The following is a 21,692-nucleotide window of genomic DNA, read 5'->3' on the forward strand; positions in this document are numbered from 1 at the left end:
GAGGAAGAAAGGAGGAAGGAGGGAGGAAAATGGTGCCGGCGGCATATCCCTCAAAGTCAGAGCCAAATTGAATCAGCAGGTGCAAATGTGGCACGTGTGCGCCGCCTCGCCGACGCGCCGCCATCTATATTCATATTTGTCATCTCCGGCCGGTCAAGAGGCCACGAGCCCATCGGGGTGGAAAGTTCCCGCCGCAGACCTAATTATACGTCGTCGAAATGCATCGGCGGCGGGATCGGATCTCTTTTCGACTTCCTGTGGTCTCGTGTGGACTTTGGGGCGCTTTCATTTTTCCCTTGCTAAAACTCCCACGAATGCCCCGTTTGAAACTGCAATCTGGGCGTATGTTCCAATCATGTTCAACCACGATCCGCGGTGCAGTTCTCACCTGTACAAATTCCCATCCATCCATCCATCCATTTTCTTTTGCTGCTTATCCTCACGAAGGTCGCAGGGAGTCCTGGAGCCTATATTACACCCCGAACTGGTTGCCAGCCAATAGCAGGCGACATAGAGACAAACAGCTGCACTCACAATCACACCTATGGGCAATTTTAGAGTGTCCAATTAATGTTGCATGTTTTTGGAATGTGGGAGGAAATATTCCGGAGAAATCTCGCACAGGCACGGGGAGAACACGCAAACTCCACACATGTAGGCCTGGGATTGAACCCGGGTCCTCAGAACTGTGAGGCCAACGCTATACCAGCTGATCCCACTGTGCCGCCCTGTACGAATTTGATATACATATTTTGTTGTTTTCTATGACACAATTATTGTCTATAGTCATCTCAACTCATACTTTTGATAAGTGAACAAATGACTCGAGGATACAAAGAATATGACCAGAAAAGCACTGAAAATAAAGAGCAATGTTAAGCTTGATATTCTACAGCACTGGAGTTTATAAACATCACCACAGTAAATTTTGGCTTCCCATCATGCTTTTCGCTAATTACATTGTTCAGGCCATCAGTGTGATTTTGGATCACATTTTCCCAAATGTCCACATGGGCTGTTATTCACGGCATTCAAGCAGAGCAAATCTGCCTAATGGGCGTGAGCTTTTTGTATGTGTGATTGTGAGTGCGAATGGTTGTTTGTTTCTATCTGCCCTATGATTGCCTAGCAACCACTTCGTGGTGTAGCCCGCCTCAGGCTTCAAGATAGCTCGGATAGGCTCCAGCACTCCTGCGATCGTTGTGAGGATAAGCAGCTCAAAAAATGGATGGATCTTGACGTCGGCCTCAAGTGGAAAATTAACACCCCCCCCCTAAAGTATTACATATCGGCATTGAATTGCATATATGTAACTCCCGGCGGCCTAATCGGCAGCCACCTCACAGATTTCATCTATTGCGATGAATGACGGTTGACTGTAAAGCGACACAATGTTGCACTTATCACAGTTAACTCTTTTTTTTTTTTTTTTTTTTTTTTCATTTTTGCAGAACGCGACTCCGTTTTACAAGATGCAAAAGTAAATTGCAAATGCCACGTGATACAAACGCGTCGGCAAATGTCATTGTGACCTTTAGATGCCGTCTCACAAAAGCCAGCGCGGTGACAAATCCTGATATAGTTTCTTTTTTTTCCGGATTGTTTTTTTTTTTTTTTTTTTTTCCCAATGCAGCCTGTCAAATATGTCTCCAAGAACTCTCACCCCCCCCCCCAAAAAAAAAAAAAAAAAAAAGCTCCCACCAGCCCACCCCATATTCCCGGTGCTTTCTGTTTGTGCTTATTCCATTTTAATGCGAATCCCTGGCTGTTTGGGAAAAGAATGCTATCAGAGAGCCGACGCTTGGCTGCGCCGGCTGTTCCCCCCACCCCCCACCGTACTGTGAATATGTTTACATGTATTTCACTCGGCGGGCCCCCGCCGCACAAGATCCCGCAGCATCCCTTTTTACCGTCACGCCGCAGATCGTCCTGAGATTGATTTGGGTTTTCGAGTCCCCCTTTTTCGCCCACACGTTCGTCACCCCCAGGGGTTACCTGCTGCCCCCTACCTACAGAGAAGTGCATAATTCCGAACACCTGCGCGGCGTAAACGACACTCCCGGAGCCTCCGCGAGGCCGCCGCGGGTATGATATCTTCTCCGGCGCCGTCGCGTAGGGATCAATAGGCAATTCCCCCCCCCGAGCCACTCACGTTCCGCATATGACTTGTAGTGGGCATGTAATATTGATCTGTTTTGGAGCAAATGTGCCCAAAATAATGAAGCCGGCCATTAGTGCTGTGCTCCATTTTTGTTTGTTTGTTGTTGTTTTGTACTGCTGCCAGGGAAAAACAATACATTTCATTATCATAAACGCCTTGTCGCTCTTTACTGGTTGCCCCGAACGGTCGTTTCAATCAAGGACTCTTAGCAAGGCGTACAAAAAAAAAAAAAAAAGCAGCATGATGGTGGATGTTTTTCATGTTTGTTTTTTTTTCCCCCCCTCCTGCTTATTCCTTTCCAGGCAGCTTTTTTGGGAGCGGGGTGTAGGGGGTGCAAGGGGGGATGGGGGGGGGGGGGTGGAGTTGAAGGCCCAAATTGTATTCTCGCCACCATCCCGGCATGGAGAAACGCAAGCATTGCAACCCCACCTGCCTTTTGAAACGCGCACCGGCACGTCTTGCGCTGGACGACTTACATTTCGGACCAAGAGGGTGCGTTGAAGGGGGGGGGGGGGGCAGATAAACGCCCTATTGGTTCGGAGATGAGAGAGCGTCTCCCTCTCTCGCGCACAGCCCAGATGCCTGCTGTGTGGGTGCGCGGGGACGACGCCGAGGGAGCTCAAAGATGCCTCACAGTGGCTCGCTTTAATTACGCATCGGGTGCGCTGCGTGCCGATTGCGGCCGAATCGGGTTCGGGCGTGCACGTCAGGGGGAGTGTGAGAAGGCGGGGGAGGGGGGTTTGAAAACAAAAAGCTGCGTGCATGTAATGCACTTTCATGGCATTGGTACACTTGGGGAAAAAACGAGGAAAAAAAAAAAAAAAAGAGACGGAAGGGAGGGGTGGCCACCAATCTGTGGATTTCTTCGAGACGTGTCTGGAGTGCGCGACATACAAGTGCGCGTTCCCTACTTCCACACTTTGCACCATCCAGCCACCCTCTCGCATGTTAAGGTTGGGGGGGGGGGGAATCGCGCGTGCGAGGCGTGCATTCTGCGCCATTAAAAAAATAATTTTAGAGAGAGAGAGAATTTTGAGAAATGGCTGAACACATGCGCTAAAACGCGATCACTTGAATGCAGCCTTTTGTTAACTTGCGACGTGCGTTTGCGCGTGTGCGACCGGGCGACGCACATGCAAAGCAAATTAAAATAAAATAAAATACACTATCGTAGGTGATGCGCACGTAAACTTACCGTTTTGAACATAGCAGCCCCGGAAGCTGCGAGTATTCCCGTCAAGTGCGCCGCTCCGGTGACGAGACGCCAGTCGCCGATGTGTGGTCCTCTCTGTCAGACCTCTGCTCCTCACAAGTCGAACGAACCAAAAGGAGGTGAAGTGGGGGGTGGGGGGGGGGGTTGTGTGGATGAAACGTGGAGAAGTCCAAGTGTGACAAAACACAAAAGAAGGCTCACGCGTGTCCTTCCCGTGGCGTCTTCAGAGAGGCTGACGGAGGCAGCATCCCCTTCTCCGCGTCGACCCGCCGCCGCCGCCGCCTCCTCCTCGCGAGGCATTTAGAGGATGCGGTTTCGTCCCCGCCCCTCCCCGGGGGTCAGCCAATAGATGCAGAGGAGCTCGCTGCATCCCCCTCCTGTGATTGGGGGAGGCGCCCCGTCGCTCACGCTCAATACAGTCGCTCGGCCTCGCGCGTTCGAGGGGGGGAGAACGCTGCAAAAAGTGCCCCGTCAAAGTCGTTAATATAGTCATGGGGATTGAAATATTGGAGTTAATTCTGACAAGATTGTATGCAAATGAGCATAATTGGGTGCCACTTGATGAGCTACAAGTGTAGGGATGGGAGCCAATGACAATTTGCATAACTCCATAAACGATGCGCTTCATTCATCTGACCCCTTATCAATTCTCAATGGGTGAGGGAATAGATACAATTTATCATTTTCATGATATATACGATAATTAAAAAATGATGTTTCTGCTTCGTGGTGTACGAAAGGGACAAAATGTATTCCTCGATATAAGCTCTCCAACAATTGACAATTTCTTGACACATTATTTTGCTCCAAAATTTCATGTCATTTTATGCGATCTTTTTACATGTATAGAACATTTTATATAAACCAATTCAATGGATAATATATTTTTTAAAAATGTTTTCAAGGAATGTAACTAGTGTTGTTTACATCCATCGCAGTATTCAATGTCATACAAGTGTTTCTGCGCATCTACTTGTGCTGCTTCACCTTTGCTACATTACAGCCTTTCTGGATGAGCTAGGTTATAGCTTCAAATAATAATTAAAGGGCAAGTGTCATGAAATTCATGATTTTTAGCATGTTATTAATGAAAAAAACGGCAGCCGGTATGGACCCATCCATTTTTTTCACCACGAAACGTGATTTTGACTTGCAGCTTTTTGTAACTCCCGCCGTGAAAATCCTCTCGAGGGATTTGTTTTCGAGAACAAGCAGGAAGTGCCGTGCATGGTGGGACCGCCCTCAAGCGGACTCCTTTGTTTCTATTAGTTTTACCTCTGGGAAGCTAGCTCGTTGTTCCTTCGTGTTAGCCAAAATGGCGGCTCGTTGCATTGCTGGACATTGTTTGAACACTCGGGAGGATGAATTTACCCTTCATAAGTTTGCAAGAGACCCGGTTTTGTCGTGAAAAATTGATTGCATTGCATGGATTGCTTCGTGGGTTCCAAATGATATATATATATATATATATATATATATATATATATATATATACACACACACAACTAGAAAAAAAAATAGTTGGGGGGCGAAATCCATAAATCAGGGTTGCAAAATGTGTCGATGTGCGCATCGAAAAGCTTCCGTCTAGCAGCCGCTGAAGGACAGCCTCCAAAGGCCTTGTGGGTTGCTACCGGACTTGTCGACAAGGCCGAGCCTGCTGTCGGCCTCCTGCCCCCTTCCTTGTCGGCCGGGGTGGCTCGAGGTCCCGGTGGCTCATGTCCGCCGCGGAAGTGAGAATTTATCACCGCCGCGCGGAGGTGGTTTGGCCGTGATCCGCATATCATCTAAATATGGCTCGCAACCACCGGGTAATATTGCCCCGGTAACTTCACTCGGTTGCTTGATGTTTTCTTCTTTGGAAAGAGCTATCGTTTCAGAAGGGGTGTGTTTGTCTCCCATGGTAGGGTCCACCGCGCGTTCTCATTGGCCAATGTCCGGGGTGACGTCACGGGCAGGGAATGCAGCCAATGTGGTGACCACAAGGATGTCGTCGAATGACACTTCTGCAACTTTGCGCATGGATGGCTCTCCGCTATAGACATTGAAGTGAATAATGTTTTATGTATTTTTCATTTCAATGTCTATTTTAGAATGTTTATAGGGATGACACTAGACCTTTAATATAGTGTACTATACAATGTTGTTTGCATCCATCGCAGTATTTGATGCCATACATTAGTGTTTCTGCGTGTCTACTTGTGCTGCTTCACATTTGCTACATTACAGCCTTTCTGGATGATCTCGGTTTTAGCTTCAAATAATACATAATTAAGCACTGCCTTTGATTCTTTGTTGTAATTAATCTTAAATTTTTGCATTTTTTTCCTCTCCTCTCATCTTTGTTTTTCCGTTTCGTTTTTGAGCTCCAGAGGGGGCGGTGTTAGCTTACCCACCACGCACGCGTGTGCGCTAATACAATGACAACGCGTATTGGTTTTCACCAGTCTTGGCGTAAAGCGCCGAAAAACACGTCAACGTGTAACATTAATTTCACGATAACCCCACGCAAGACTCGATTGAAGAATGTGATACTCGTGGACATTTTTTGCAGTGTGCAGTAGAAGGGGGGGGGGGGGGCAAGGGAAGAAAATGGATATCTGTACCTATTAGCTCCCGAGCTCCCCCACTCACATCCCAGGAGGGTTTCTAACACAATGTTCTACAAACTGATGATCCTGGAGGTCGGGCAGGGTTAGCCGCAGCCTCTCGCCCAGACAAAGACATTCCTCATCTGTCAGTCCAGAGTCCTGATCCAAAACTAGTTTAGCTGGAGGCTTGCAGACTCCCTTCTAATCCAGTCTAGCCGAGACACGAACCCTAACCCAAGTTACTATATGATGTCACCGTTCATCAAATATTTCGTTTTGACTTGACACAGTAAAGAGTCATTTAATGGTAAATTTTCCAGACAAACGAGTGAACGCTCCGAGGCTTATTTCATGTAATGTGATGAAGAAGCAATTTACTGTGCAACTTCAACAACAACTGTTTGTGAGTCACTGTTGTTATTGCTCGGGGGGGGGGGTGTTCGCTAACGAGCTGACAGAATGACGCGTTTATTGTTTTCAGCTACACGTTGTGTTCAGGTTATAAATAGTCTACGTTCAGTCTGCAGGAACACTGCGTTGTTGGTAATCGTTAGATTTAGTGATAGTACTCGTCTAGTCATTGTTAGATTTGGAATTTATTTGTGATGATTATGATTCATGGGTCACTATATTAGGTGCATAACATCTTTCCTTTACACGGAACGTTATACTAAAACCTGGACTGGACTGGTAATTAGCTTGATAGTTGTTTTGTTTTCCTTTGAGACTGGACCACGATTTAGAGGGGCGGCCCATTTGTCTATTTTCAATAGAGGGATTGGACTAAACCAATCAGGATATACTGTAGTACACCACCAGATAAAACAAGTTCTAGTACTAGTTTCACATAGCCTCAAGAGCCTGTGGTAAAGACTGAGGCGGTTTAAAAAAAAAATGTGCTCAGAGAACACGTCCAACAGAGAGGTCAACAATTTGATTGCAGTTTCAGAATCAGATAATGCTGATGGGTTTTCTATCTTATTTTTTGGGGGAGTGGGGGTTGACATTTGTGCAAATGATGCAGTCCTCGAGCAATGTAGACCAGTTTGATATCTCACACCTGCATCTTGAGACCAAAGTCCTACCGGTGAAGCACACAACGGAACTACTCGCCCGGCAGTATCTGATACGCTGCTAGATTCCCGCGCAAACGAACCACCTCAACCGCGTTCACTTCGCCATGGCGTCCGTAAATACGATCAAGACATCGACGTAGACAGCCCCACCGACACGGAGTTCGACGACCAAGCCGACGTGGGCTCCATCGAACGCCGGTTGAAGACGCGGTGGACGGCTACAAACCGGGTAGTCATCCTTGGTGGCTACCCTACCACAAAACCAAAATCAATCTTCCGCGGGACACAAGATCCAAACTATCGTAACTCCGCTCTGGACAATGCCGCATCCTCAATGACGTGTCGACAATACTATCGTCGACATCTGCCCGAAATGCGGACAGGGCCCTCACGACACGCAGCACATTCGGCTCCCACTACGCTGACCGTAATGGACTTGTGGAAACGCCCGAAGGAAGCAGCTGCCTTCCTGGAACTAGAGGTCGAGTGAACAGTGCGATTCCCTGGCTACAACAACAGCAATTTGAAATTAGTAATGGAACAATAGTCTGGTACAGTGACCAAATGTGCAAATGGCGCAGATACTTCAACAAGAAGTTGAAAGGTGGCTAGTAGTGAGATAATCGAGAACAGTGTCAATTGTGCAAATGGTGCAGGTATTTTCCAAGCACAAGTGGCAAATATTGGTCAACAACAGAAATGCAAGTGGTGCAGAGTAGCAAGACTACTACAGCGTGTGCACGAGTTCTGTATATTTGGCCCGACAGATGCGACGACAACATTAAGACAAAATTAGCACCGTGTTACAATGGAATTATAAGTTAACAGTTGAAGAAGTTAGAGGATGGAGTTGATGTTGGTCTCCCAATTCAGGTGCAGCGTCTAAAATTCCCGGGAACTTGAAGGTATATCTGAGGGCCTCATTATGCAATGACAAAAACTTCACCAATTGTAGGATTAGCAATTAGTTTTACAATATTTTTGTCAGGCTAGTAGTGACAGAGGAAGCAGGGTGATGTAATTAAAGCAAAATGGAATAAAAGCGAGAGATTGCAGGGTTTTGTTTGGATAATACAGGGACGTTGAGGAGATGGCGGTAGCACTCGCAAGCTTCCATTCCACGCCTTAGCAATTGCGATTGATTAGTATTGCCAGTTAATATATATATTGTTATTATCTCAAGGAATTCCTGCAGTAAATCAGATGAAGACAGTTTTTTTGTTTTGTTTTTTTTAGTACATTCATGTCAATCATGTGGAGATGGAGTAAATAAGACTAGGACATGAGAACCAGTCGTATCACTTCACGCTCCACAGCCAACCACTCCCTTTGAAGCCAACACATCCTTTTGACCTGTTCCTCTCCTGCGCCTCCCTGGAAGATCCTTGTCCTTGGTGATTGCCTCCATTGTGGATCACCACAGGAGCAATTTTTAACCTTATTAGAATGGAGCTGATAAATCAGGGGAATTCCATTTTACTTATGTTTACTTAGTTATGTATTATAGTGTTATTATTTAGTTACAAGCATCCCTGAAGCCAAATCCAGCATTATCATACATTACCATGGATCTTTTCAGATGAGCAAAAAATAAAATTGCAAGATTTTGATATTGAACAGAGCTCAACAGATATGTAGACCCCACTAGGGGGGGGGGGGAAACAAGGGGGTGGGATGATCCAATTTAAGTGTTTTTATTGTTTGTATTGTTGCTGTTTTTCCAGGTGGTTTCATTTAGTTTTATTTTTCAATTAAGTTTTTTTTTTTTTTTTTTAATTGTTTTCAATTTACCACTTGATAAATTATCACTCCCGCTCTTCCTGTCTAGTCAAGCCAGGCTGTTAAGGTAGCAGTGAAGAAGAGAGACAACATAAAATTGAAACCTCACCACAACGATTACAGTTATGTTTTGTATTCTAGTTGGTTGTGCCCCGTTAATTATAAACCGGCCAGTCTAAGCCAAAAATACCGTGGCTGATTTTTTTTTTTTTTTATTTTATTATTTTTTTACTCCCACTGTCAATGAGAAAATGTTAAATATTCAGTAAATACCATACAAAAAAAACCACTTAGAGAATAATAATTAATAGAATTTAAATAGGGGAAATACAATGAGACCGTTGAAATACATGAAGCGCCAGTTATCATCGGCCTTATGCAATTGATTTTGTTTTGTTTTTTTCTCACGGCAAAGTGACTGTCACATCCCCGCGGTGCGGAGGCGTACCCAAATGCAGGACTCCCAGGCCAAAGGCACAATGTTCAGCGGGTTTTTATTCTCAACTGAAAACACGCACAAATACACAGTCCGAGACAGGAGGATCCAAAAACAACAAACAGGGTTCGATGACTCACTAACACAAAGCAACAAACTGGCAAATGCCAGTGACAAAACTCCAACTTAAACACTTGCTCTAATCACAGTGCCTCATGCAAAATGGCTGCGACCAGTGTCAGGTGTCAGACCAGAACAGCGGCCCGGCCACGCCCCTCCTGGTAGTGCCCGAGCCTTGCTCATGAAAGTAACAATACAAGAGAGAAAAAAGGTCTACTTTAATATTCTTGCACTCAATCTAAAGATTATATCCAGTTATAAGTACCAGAATACATTTTGTAACTGCTATTACGACCCCAAAGTGACTTTATATAACAGTACGAGCAGAAGTGTTGATACAGCAGTCGTTTTGGACTGTGCATGTTTATCTAGAGTGCCCAACACATGTGCAGTACTATACACTGGTACGAGCAGTATTTGCACCTGTATTGGAAGAAGGAATGTGCAGCTTAGCTGTTCCGAACCCAAGTGTTCGCACGTGCGCCACTGGAGAGACTATTTTTAATTTCCCTTGACTGTCTGGTCCCCCGGTGACTCCCGTCGGTTCTCGCAATGACATCTCTCGAGAACCGACGGCAAGATTGCGCGTTATATTTGTCGGCGCGCGCCGTCTGAACCCGCCTTTGTCGTCGGATTTGAAGGAAACGTCGCCGTTCTTTTTAATCTGATGGGCCACGGAAGCGTCCGCCAGGAAACACGAAGTATTGTCATTACATTTAAGCGACGTCTGATAGCTTCTTGAAGTTTTCGCGTTCAAAGACTAGTTTCAATCCCCCCTCCCGCCCCTGTCAAAAAAATGAAATGTACAGCTATGTCATGTCGTGTTATACACAAGAGGACATTGATTTCACATTGATCAAAGTACACATAAAACGTGAAGTAAGTTGACCTTCTATTCACGACAGAAATATGCTGCCAAAATGTCAAGTATTTCAAATTGTTTCAATTGTGTGGTGGGATGCTTGCATGTAAATTTTCTTTTGAGGCATAGTGACGAAAAGATTTTTGAAAAAAATGCTTATGTAGTGGCCCACACTGGATAAATGAGGCAGTGACAGCTGATTCATCACCCCCCCACCGCCCCCCCACCCTTGCCTATACTTTAGACCCCATAAGTTGACCATGGAGACTTCACAGCTCATGAAGCGAGTCAACTCCCCATAAAACCCACTCCAACACACTCCGAGTCACGGTGGGGGCGGGAAAGCCTCGATTGTTCCTCGACAAAAGCGGAAAATTGGCCCGCCGTGGAAAAAAAAAACCAAAACAAAACGCGTTAAACGTAATGCTATAAAACAATTTCGAGGCAAGGGCGAAAAAGAGGGTGGGCGTGAGCCCGTCTGAAGAAGGCCCCGAGGAATTTACCGTGTAAATTACGCCCGCAACATGTTTATCGCAGATTTTTTTTTTCTTTTTTTTTTGGGGGGGGGGGGTATTCCGAAGGTGCTTCACGGTGACATTTTGCGATGTGTTCTGCCGAGGGAGAAAAAGGCCACGGAGGGCAGCGGGATTTATTGACTGAATTTCACAGTTATAAATGGCTCTTTTACAAGTGACATAAAGAAAATGATACGTCCTCCGCCGAGGCCCTGCGCATCCGCGAGCCCGCTCCGTGCACCGGCGGCGGTCGCGGCACTTATCGTGAATAACGTCTCGCTCGATAGACTATAACTCGGCTTCTGATGAAGATTACGGCGGAGTATTTTTAGTACCCGGAGTACTTCTTTGCATCCACTTTTCTACCTCAAAGAACAATCCCGGTTATGCGGTTCACTTTCATTGTCTCAGACCGTTCGCGGACTCCCCGGTCCCAGCCCGCGGAAGTAAAATTGATACTCATCTCGGAGAAAAGCCGCTTTCAAAAGAGGCCGCTATCTTTTCTTAATTGTACATATGCTCCCAAAAATCACCCCGAGGCTTACGCGTCTTTCTCCTAAATGCAGAAAGAGAAGAAAAATATCCACGTTTAATGATGCGAACGTGGATTGTCCTTTAGAAAGTAATGATGATGAATTCTTTCCATTTGTCTACTGCTTGGCCGAAAGGCCGTTAGATTCCACATTTGGAAGCTTTTTAACGGTTGTTGTTGCTGTAGCCAAGTACGACAGTCGTTAGTCTGTATCAAGGTCCAGAAAGTGAGCCACAGGTCGGTTTTTGAACATGGTTGAAGAGATGATGCGGTTCTTGGTTTGTCATCTCGTGATTAGGATGTCCGGCGAGGTAGCACTGAAGCGCGTATTGTTCCGTTAGCATCACATTGTGCTCGCGTACCGGAAGGAGTTTCGACTCGGCGTGTAGGTGGTCGATGGAAGCCATTTTGTGGCAGCCCGTGGCGGTTCGAAGGGCAGTGTTTTGGGCTGCCCGGAGGGAGTCCCGGTGAGTTGGCTTCAGGTTGGGAATCCACACGGGCGCCGCGTAGTTCAGGATCCATCTTCCGATGGCCTTAGACGTAGTGATGATGGTCTCCTTTGTCTGGCCTCACGTGGTGCCGGCTAGGCACTTAAAAACTTTTTCTTTTATTGATTTTGGAGTCCACGATTTTCGCGGGATCGAAGGTGACGCCAAGGATTTTCGGATTACGGATGGTAGGAATCCGATTCCCTCCGATTTCGATGTTCAGTCTCGTCGACTGTTCGGCGTTCCAGTCGGCAAACAGCGTGACCGATTTATTTTAATTATTATTTTAATCGTCACAGGGTTCAATTCGACTTGAAAGTGTCTCAGCTCCAACACCGAAGGTATTTGTAGCTAATCGCACCCGCTACAATCAGCGTGATGTCAAGCATCGCCCCCGTGGGTCATCCTCTAAAAATAGTTGAGACTCACAGACTGGCACCGTTGATCCAATCCCTGCTTTAACACTAAAATAATCCCAAATGCTTTTACGTTTTAATGCCTAATATCTTATGAACTGCCACAATGTTTATTCTTGATATGCGACAAAATGCAAATTTCCATTCACTCTCAATTATGCTGCAAGGGATCCAATTAAACGCATTGTTGTCACGGAATACGAGGGAATCCTATTTTTAGCCCTCGTGATAATTACCTATGCGACATATGTTTTTTAAAACGATATTCTCCCCACAAAGCACCCCCGGGTCGGCCGGCAGCGGGCGTTGGATTTTCCCCGTGCATTATTTGGATCACGCTGAGAATGATAAAATTAACGCATCTAAAAATGTAGCTTAATGAGCTGTGTTTGAAGGGGGTGAAATGGGTCTGTTTAGTACTTGTCGCAATTACAGAGAACAAAGTAAGTATTTGAACACCCTGCTATCATGCAAGTTCTCCCACTTAGAATTCATGGAGGGGTCTAAAATTTTCATCATAGGTGCATGTCCACGCTGAGAGAGAGATAATCTAAAAAGAAAATTCCAGAAATCACAATGTATGATTTTTTTTTTTTAATGATTTATTTCTGTGATACAGCTCAAAAGAGTATTTGAACACCTGAGAAAATGAATGTTAATATTTGGTACAGTAGCCTTTCTGTACAATTACAGAGGTCAAACGTTTCCTGTAGTTGTTTACCAGGTTTTGCACACACTGCAGGAGGGATTTTGGCCCATCCTCCTCTCAGATCTTCTCCAGATCAGACAGGTTTCTGGGCTGTCGCTGAGAAACAGAGTTTCAGCTCCCTCCAAAGATTTTCTGTTGGATTTGGGTCTGGAGAATGGCTAGGCCACGCCAGAACCTCGATATGCTTCTTACTGAGTCACTCCTTGGTTTTCCTGGCTGCGTCCTTTGGGTCATTGTCATGTTGAAAGACCCAACCACGACCCATCTTCAATGCTCTGACTGAGGGAAAGAGATTGTTCCCCAAAATCTCACAATACATGGCCGGGGTCATCCTCTCCTTAAAACAGTGCAGTCGTCCTTCTCATGGGCAGAAAATCACCCCCAAAGCATGATGCTCCCACCCCCATGCTTCACAGTAGGGATGGTGTTCTTTGGATGGAACTCATCATTCATCTTCCTCCAAACACGGTTAGTGGAATTATGACCAAAAAGTCCATTTTGGTCTCATCTGACAACAAACCTTCTCCCATGACTCCTCTGTATCATCCAAATGATGATCGGCAAACTTAAGACGGGCCTTGACATGTGCTGGTTTAAGCAGGGGAACCTTCCGTGCCATGCATGATTTCACACCATGACGTCTTCGCGTATTAGCAACAGTCACCTTGGAAACCGTGGTCACAGCTCTTTTCAGGTCATTGACCAAATCCTGTCGTGTAGTTCTGGGCTTATTCCTCACCTTTCTAAGGATCACCCCACGAGTTGATATCTTTCATGGGGCTCCCCTCCGATTGGGATTGACCGTCATGTTTCGCTTCTTCCATTTTCGAATGATTGCTCCACCAGTGGACCTTTTTTCACCAAGCTGCTTGGCAATTTCTCCGCAGCCCTTTTCCAGCCGTGTGGAGTTGTACAATTTTGTCTCTAGTGTATTTGGACAGCTCTTTGGTTTTGGCCATGTTACAAGTTTGAGTCTTACTGATTGTACGGGGTGGACAGGTGTCTTTATGCAGCTAACGACCTCACACAGGTGCATCTGATTCAGGATAACACATGGAGTTGAGGTGGACTTTTAAAGGGAGACTAAGAGGTCTTTGAGGGTTTAGAATTCTAGCTGATAGACAGGTGTTCAAATACTTATTTGCAGCTGTATCACACAAATCGTTCCAAAATCATACATTGTGATTTCTGGATTTTTATTTTTAGATTACGGCGGACATACACCTACGATGAAAATTTCAGCCCCCTCCATGATTTCTCAGTGGGAGAACTTGCAATATAGCAGGGTGTTCAAATACTTATTTTCTTCTCTGTAAATAAACAATTGCAGTACTCCGGCACCCACATGTACAACTTGGGCAGACCCCTGCGAGTAAGCGCGGGCGGTATGTGATGACCCACTTGACGTTGAAAGACAACTCGGGTGTTTACTTCGCAGTAATCGCGAGTGCCGCCGACGTATGTGTGACCAAAATGTCTAAATAATAATAAATCAGCCCGGTAAACAACATGGTGAAGCATCTCAAATTGTAGGGAACAAGCTTGTTGAAATATCAAAAAAAAGAAAAAACGTAATCACAGGGTCCATTTCTCAGCTCAGCGGCTCCTCGTCCCCCCCCTTGGTTACGGTTGCTATGCCGGTCAAGTCTCATAACAGGCACACGAAGGGATGTCTGGTCACATGTTACACCGTGGACAATTTAAGCTAGGCCGGGGGTGGGGAAAATGGATGTGATCTGCGGTTGCGTCACTGGCATTGTTGCCGGAGAATTGTCTGTTTTTTTATTTGTTGGGGGGGGGGGGGTTGGGCCGATGGGGGAGGGTGACGCAAGGGCAACAGACCGGTTCATAAAAGGTCATTTTGAAAGCAATCGCCAGCATTGATTTATTTTTTTTTTTTAACTTAAATAATGGATGTCAGTCTTCGGTTTCCATGGTGAGAACAGATAACTCACCTCTCGTGCCGTAATCCCCCCCCACCCCACCCCCCACAGCCCCTTTTGTTGGTTTTCCCAGTCAGGAGAGGGTTAAACATTTGTATTCTTCATCATCCTTTCGGCGCTTCTGTTCCTCCGGCATAAAAAGCAAAAGTTTTGGTCTTTTTTTTTTTTTTCTTTTTTGCACCGTGAGAGAGGCGAGGCTGAGGTGTATCGCCCGAGGATGTTTCATATCCCCTCAGCCCCGCCTGGATTCACGCGCACTCCCATCACCTTATTCAACTCCCCCCACACCAAGCGTAATCACTCATCTTTCCCGTCTTACCTCACTTATATCTCTACCTTTCAACTAGTCCTCCGCTCTCCTTACCGTTTGCGCCTCCTCATCCCTTTTTTCATTCTTCCTTTCATATTTTCTCCCGTCTGCTTCACCTTACAAAAAAAAAAAAATTCCCTCGAGATTATCATCTGTTTCATTTCTAATCGTAAACAAAATATCATCATTGTTTCCTGTGTTGCATTTTTTTTAATTAGATGTACATTTCCGTTTATTACATCACCATAATGGGGGGAAACCCAGGGGACGGATTGCGAGGTAACGAACTAAACGTGTTTTGATAAGCAATAAATGAATGTAATATCCTCCGAGAAGCTACACGGAGAGAGATCTTTCACGGTCGAATCATGCTTTTTATTTCACAACAATAACGATGCATGTGTTCAATCAAAACATATCAAGGGAGCTGTCCATTAAAAAAAAAAAAGTCATTTATGTTATTGATTGTACATAACGGGCCACAGGAGTACCTTTTGTTCAGTTCTACCCAATTGAGTTAGTGGAGCAGATATTTAAATATTCTCCAGTTAGCTCATATCTTATTCTGAATAGCATTCATGGGTAATTTATGGACTTTACTTGGTATTACATACACAGTGACGAAAATAAGTATTTGATCACCTTGCTATCATTCAAGTTCTCCCACTTAGAAATCATGGAGGGGTCTGAAATTGTCATCATAGGTGCATGTCTACGGTGGGAGAGAGATAATCTAAAAAGAGAAATCCAGAAATTTAACAATTTATTTGTGTGATACAGCTGCAAATAAGTATTTGAACAGCTAAGAAAATGAATGTTAATATTTGGTACAGTAGCGTTTGTTTGCAATGACAGATCAAACGTTTCCTGTAGTTGTTCACCAGGTTTACATACACTGCAGGAGGGATTTTGTCCCACTCCTCCACACAGATCTTCTCTAGATCAGACAGGTTTCTGGGCTGTCACTGAGAAACACGGAGTTTCAGCTCTTTCGAAAGATTTTCCATTGGATTTAGGTCTGGAGACTGGCTAGGCTACACCAGAATCTTTATATACTTCTTATGGAGCCCCTCGTTGTTTTTCCTGGCTGGGTGCTTCGGGTCATTGTCATGACGAAAGACCACAACCCATCTTCAATACTCCGACAGGGAAATAGGTTGCTCCCAAAAATCTCACAATACATGGCCGCGGTTAATGCAGTGCAGTCGTTCTGTCCCATGTGCAGAAAAACACCCCCAAATCATGATGCTACCACCCGATGCTTCACAGTAGGGATGGTGTTCTTAGGATGGAACTCATCATTCGGCTTCCTCCAAACACAGTGAGTGGAATTATGACCAAAAGTTCCATTTTGGTCTCATCTGACCACAAAACTTTCTCCCATGACTCCTCTGTATCATCCAAATGTTCAGTGGTGGTTCATGTGCTGGTTTAAGAAAGGGAACTTTCCGTGCCATGCATGATTTCAAACCATGACGTCTCATTGGATTACCAATAGTCACCTTGGAAACCGTGGTCCTCGCTCTTTGCAGGTCATTGACCAAGTCCTGTCGTGTAGTCCTGGGCTGATTCCTCACCTTTCTAAGGATCATTGAGACCCCACGAAGTGAATTTCTCCATAGCCCTTTCCAGCCATGTGGAGTTGTACAATTTTGTCTCTGGTGTCTTTGGACAGCTCTTTGATCTTGGCCATGTTGCAAGTTTGAGTCTTACTCTGATTGTATCAGGTGGACAGGTGTCTTTATGCAGCTAACGACCCCACACAGGTGCATCTGAGTCAGGATAATACATGGATTGGAGGTGGACTTTTCAAGGTGAACTAACGGGTCTTTGAGGGTCAGAATTCTAGCTGATAGTTGTTCAAATATTATTTGCAGTTGTATCACACAAATCATACATTGTGATTTCTGGATTTTTATTTTTAGATTATCCCACTCACAGTGGACATGCACCTCCGATTAAAATTCTAGACCCCCTCCAAGTTTTCTAACTGGGAGAACATGCAATATAGCAGGGTGTTCAAATACTTATTTTCTTCACTGTATAGCCCAGTATACGGTAACCTGTACGCTCTATTGTATTTCCTATGAGCTGTTGAAATCCAATACAGGCTCTAAAATATGTTCTGTACAAAGTGTGCTGTTGTGATTGACGCAGAGTTAAATGAAATTTAAAATACGGTTGCAAAAAAAAAAGCTTCCACAGTCAGGTTACATTTTCTTGACGTCAACCTTTTCCAGTCCCGTTTTTTTTTTTTTTTTTTTTTATGGAGCATAACAGTTCCATCATGAAGTGCATTCCGTGCTCAGATACGAAAATAAATAGGCGTGGGGAACCGGGACACATTTGACACGACAAAAACAAGACCAAGGGCCCTGTTTGTGTGCACCGTGTCGCATTGTCCCGGGGTGCGGCACTTATTTCTGTGAGTGTGCTCATTTGTGACTCGCAGTGTGACACAATGACTGTCAGGAAGACTTGAGGCTGCTGCGCCGATGCCCGTCTTGTACTCGACTGGTGAGAGGAAGTGCGATGTTTTGCTACATCTGCGAAGTCCTTGGTCTAAGAAGGCAAACAAAGATTTATTAGCCAACAGGGACGCTCCAAAGTGGGTCCCTAAATATGTCGGAAGGACCAAAATGAACGCGAGGTCTTCAAGACAAGGTCAGTGTAGCAGCCAATGCATTTGTCGGTGTCACATCTGGCACTTACGTTGCTCATCGCTTGCGTTGTTCTTAATTGATTTAGGATTAAGGTCTCAAGTCATTGGACAGGATCTTAGACCCACGGGGAGGATTAAAAACACACCTAAGTTCTTGCTCCCGGCGGTTGGCCAGGGTTGGACTTGTGACTTTGCCCAAAGCACTAAGAAAGCTTCTCTATCTACGCTTATATGCGTCACTTGTGAAAATATGAAAAGTGCCAATTGACTCGAGGTCTGGTTAAAATCATCCAATTTTCATAGAATAAATGAGAAACTCCTATCAATTGGTTTTTGAAGGGGGAATAAACTGCGACAAAGAGTAACCTTGATAAAACAGCGCATGTTAAAGTGTTTGCGGCTCCACTGCCGTCGCGAGCCCGCCGAAGTCAGCTGGCCTCTCGGCGAACGCCTTGAGTGGCTTCCCACAATGCCGCTTGTTACTCTGTTGTCTCATTATGCTCCTTTGTGTGTCCTCGGTGAAAAGCCCGTGATGATTATGCAAATGCGCCATCACAGAGCAGCGTGGATAATTATCTCTGCCGAGGAGGAGGCGGCGAATGCCAAAGTCCGTCTGCGCGGGAAGTTGAATTTAGTCCGCTGTGCGCTTTATTTTTTCCCCCCTATTTTCCCCAGACCTCAGAACCTAGTGTCAGTTCAATGAGTGCATCCAGAAAGTACAGATGCCAATGACCATGTGGCCTTCTTGAACCCATGCCATTATCCACCGCTTTTCCGGGTCAGGTCGCGGGGGAAGTAGCTTCAGCAAGGATACCCAGACATCCCTTTCCCCAACCACTTCTTTCAGCTCTTCCGGAGGGATCCCGAGGCGTTCCCAAGCCAGCCGAGAGATATAGTCTCTCCAGTGTGTCCCGGGTCGTCCTCAGAGTCTCTTTCCGGTGGGACATGCCCAGACCACCTCATCAGGGAGGCGTCCGCCAAGACTGCCCTTTGTCACCGATTTTGATCGTAACTTTTATGGACAGAATTTCTACGCACAGCCAAGGTGTAGAGGGTGTCCGGTTTGGTGGCCTCAGCATCGCATCTCTGCTCTTTGCAGATTCTGTTGGTCTGATCAAGCCGTGATCTCCAGCTCCCACTGGAGCAATTTGCAGCCCAGTGAGAAGCGGCTGGGATGAGAATCAGCGCCTCCAAATCCGAGGCTATGGACCTCAGTCGGAAAAAGATGGCGTCCCCTCTCCAGATCTGGGGATGAGATCCTGCCCCGAAGTGGAGGAGTTCAAGTATCTTGGGGTCTTGTTCACCAGTGAGGGAAGAATGATCGACTGGCGGATCGGTGCAGTGATCGGTCCATTGTGGTAAAGAGGGACCTAAGTCGAAAAGCAAAGCTCTCAATTTACCTGTTCCTACCCTTACTTATAGGCATGAGCTGTGGGTGGTGAACAAAAGAACAAGATCCCGGATACAAGTGGCCGAAATGAGTCTCCTCCGCAGGGTGTCCGGGCTCTCCCCTGAGAGATAGGGTTAGAAGCTCGCTCATCCGGGAGGGGCTCTGTGTCGAGCCCCTGCTCCTCCGCATTGAGACGAGCCAGATGAGGTGGCTGGGGCGTCTGATCCGGATGCCTCCCATGAAGTCACCTTTTAGATAAACTACGAAGTCAGGAAAGGTAGACCCCTCCCGGGATCAAGGGACATGTATAATCGCCTGACTCGGGTGCTGATGAGAAATTTGAGGTTCTTTTTGTCCTCCTGAGTTGCTTGCGTGGCGCAGGTGGTTGGGGGGGGGGGGGGGGGCTCAGCATGCGTCCCTCCAGAGATTGTCCTTGCATCTACCGAGCAAGTCACTTCCTGTCCAGAAGACTTCCTTAAGTGTCCTCCCATTTTCAAAGAACTACACCCAAAACAAAAAAAAAGAGGGGGGGAGGAAGAAAAATACTAGTTTACCTTGGAGATTGGCTTTTGAAAGAATCTATTTCCGTTGTTGTAAAGAAGAAAGGCATTTCATCTCCAAGCAATCCGAACAATGGGGGGAAAATAAAAATCCTCTGAACTCCGTCGGGGGGTGGTTGGCCGCAGTCGTCGAGGGTACAAATACGACATCAATCATCAGCGTGAAAAATTGACGTCAGATTGTGGGGGGGGGGGGAGATAACATACGATAAAAGTCCATTTGTCAGGAAAGACAGCAAACTTGCCGGAGTTCTCGTAGCTGCCTGGAATGTTGCCAGAGCAAACCGAGCGAGCAAATACCGAGGTTAGGATGTGTGCGTGTGTGTATCTGCGAGCAAATGCCATACTCCATTCTCCTCTCTGTTTCATTCCTAACGTTATTATGCCGGCTAATGAAATAATCCCGCAACAATGCACAGCCTAATGCTCTAATCAATGCCAATTAAAGTGCGATTCTTTCCTACTGTTTGCTACGACATAAAAAAAACCCACAAATCATCAGGTCGGCGTTTGCTCCTCCTCCCTCGCCTCCTTTTCATCTCGGCGCATGTTGGACAACTAATAAACTAGCGAGACACCTAAATGGGAGAAGGGATTTATATAACAAAGTGTGGGGGGGAATGGGGGGGGACGCGGTCTTGCTGGAGAGGGCTTCTGCGCATCTCAGCATGTCTGAGGGCCATTAAAATGTTTAATTACCGCCGAGACATCTTACAGGAGGCGGCGGGGGTAACGAGCACAGACCGTACAAAACGATCAAAGCACAATGTCACCGCGGGAAAAAAAAAAAAAACCCAAAGAAAAACGATGAAACTGCAAAAAATCGAGAATCAGAGCGTCACGGAATATATAGTCCAGCCTTGAAAAAGACGGAAGCGACGGCTACTCAAAGCGCTCGCTAGCTAGTTCGTGCGCTCACGGTCAAAGGGGTTGTTTTGCGGGCCAGCGGTCGACGGAGGTCTGCTCCATTTGCCGCATTGTTTTGCAAATTTAATGAGAAGTCATTCCGACATGGATTTCACGAGGAATAAAAAGGCATCGACTAACGGCTATCTGCTCCAGTGAAGTGAGTCCTTGTTCGGCGCAGTCTTTGGTTTTCAATTAGCGTTTGTTATCACGCTACGCCGGCTAGCGTTAACGTAAGCGGTTCCGACAGGACGCGGAATGAACTGAATGTTTGAGCGATTGACAGAGCACTTTTTTAGGAAACATCACAAGTCCGGCTGGCTAATTAACAGGCCCCCGAAAACGCTTTCGTCCACTCAGATAAGCTTTTTTTTTGTTTTTACCCGTGTACAATACGAAACGGGGTGATAGCGCTTCCCGGCTAAATACGGGCCCTTCATCCGGCTTAATGCCATAAACGGACCTCATTGTCTTGAAAAATTTGATTTCCTGGCACTGCGGGGCCCGACTTTTGAAGCGAGCGCGGCCATTATCGACGTCACCGGGCGACTTGGTTTTGCCCAAATCCGATCATGAGAGAGAGCGAGACAGAGACAGAAATTACAGGGAGAAAAAAGGTGCTTCAGGATACGGTTTTGTGTTTTTTTGTTTTTTTTTTTGGGTTGTGATGAATAGCAACTTTGTGAGGTCGTTTTACCACAATATAAACAAAAAGTACAGCGCGTGGACACATTTCTGGTTCACAAGTGGCTTTTTTTAAGTGTGTAGCTAGGCATTTTTCAGAATCCAGAAGAAGGTAGGGCAAAAGGTGCTAAGTTCCCTCGTGGTTTTCCTCCCAGGCTGAATCCAGTGGCCGCAGTCTTGCCAAGTGCCTGAGGTTTCCCCGGTAATCTGGCTCAGCGCTCGGCTGTGCATTCCCACGAGTGCAACCGATTGCGGCGCGCACCGTGACTGTAGAGCGGCGTGTTTGATTTTGTCCTGAAGCAGATGCCATTCGCCTCATTAAGCGATTAACCGGAGGTG

General features: G+C 46.0%; 1 long non-coding RNA gene across 2 annotated transcripts in view; it reads left to right on the forward strand.

Moving 5' to 3' along the window:
- LOC133493523 (uncharacterized) overlaps window positions 1–21,692 on the forward strand; it is a 182,035-nt gene extending 160,343 nt beyond the window's left edge. Inside the window, exon 6 of one of the 2 annotated variants that reach the window (XR_009793031.1) lies at window positions 21,509–21,692. This is a non-coding gene — a long non-coding RNA (uncharacterized LOC133493523). Of the gene's footprint in view, window positions 1–8,277; window positions 8,622–21,508 lie in introns of those variants that run through there. The other variant, XR_009793030.1, reaches the window with a different exon arrangement.

The sequence above is a fragment of the Syngnathoides biaculeatus genome, chromosome 20 (assembly GCF_019802595.1).
Source record: "Syngnathoides biaculeatus isolate LvHL_M chromosome 20, ASM1980259v1, whole genome shotgun sequence".
In the NCBI taxonomy this organism is placed as follows: Eukaryota; Metazoa; Chordata; class Actinopteri; order Syngnathiformes; family Syngnathidae; genus Syngnathoides; species Syngnathoides biaculeatus.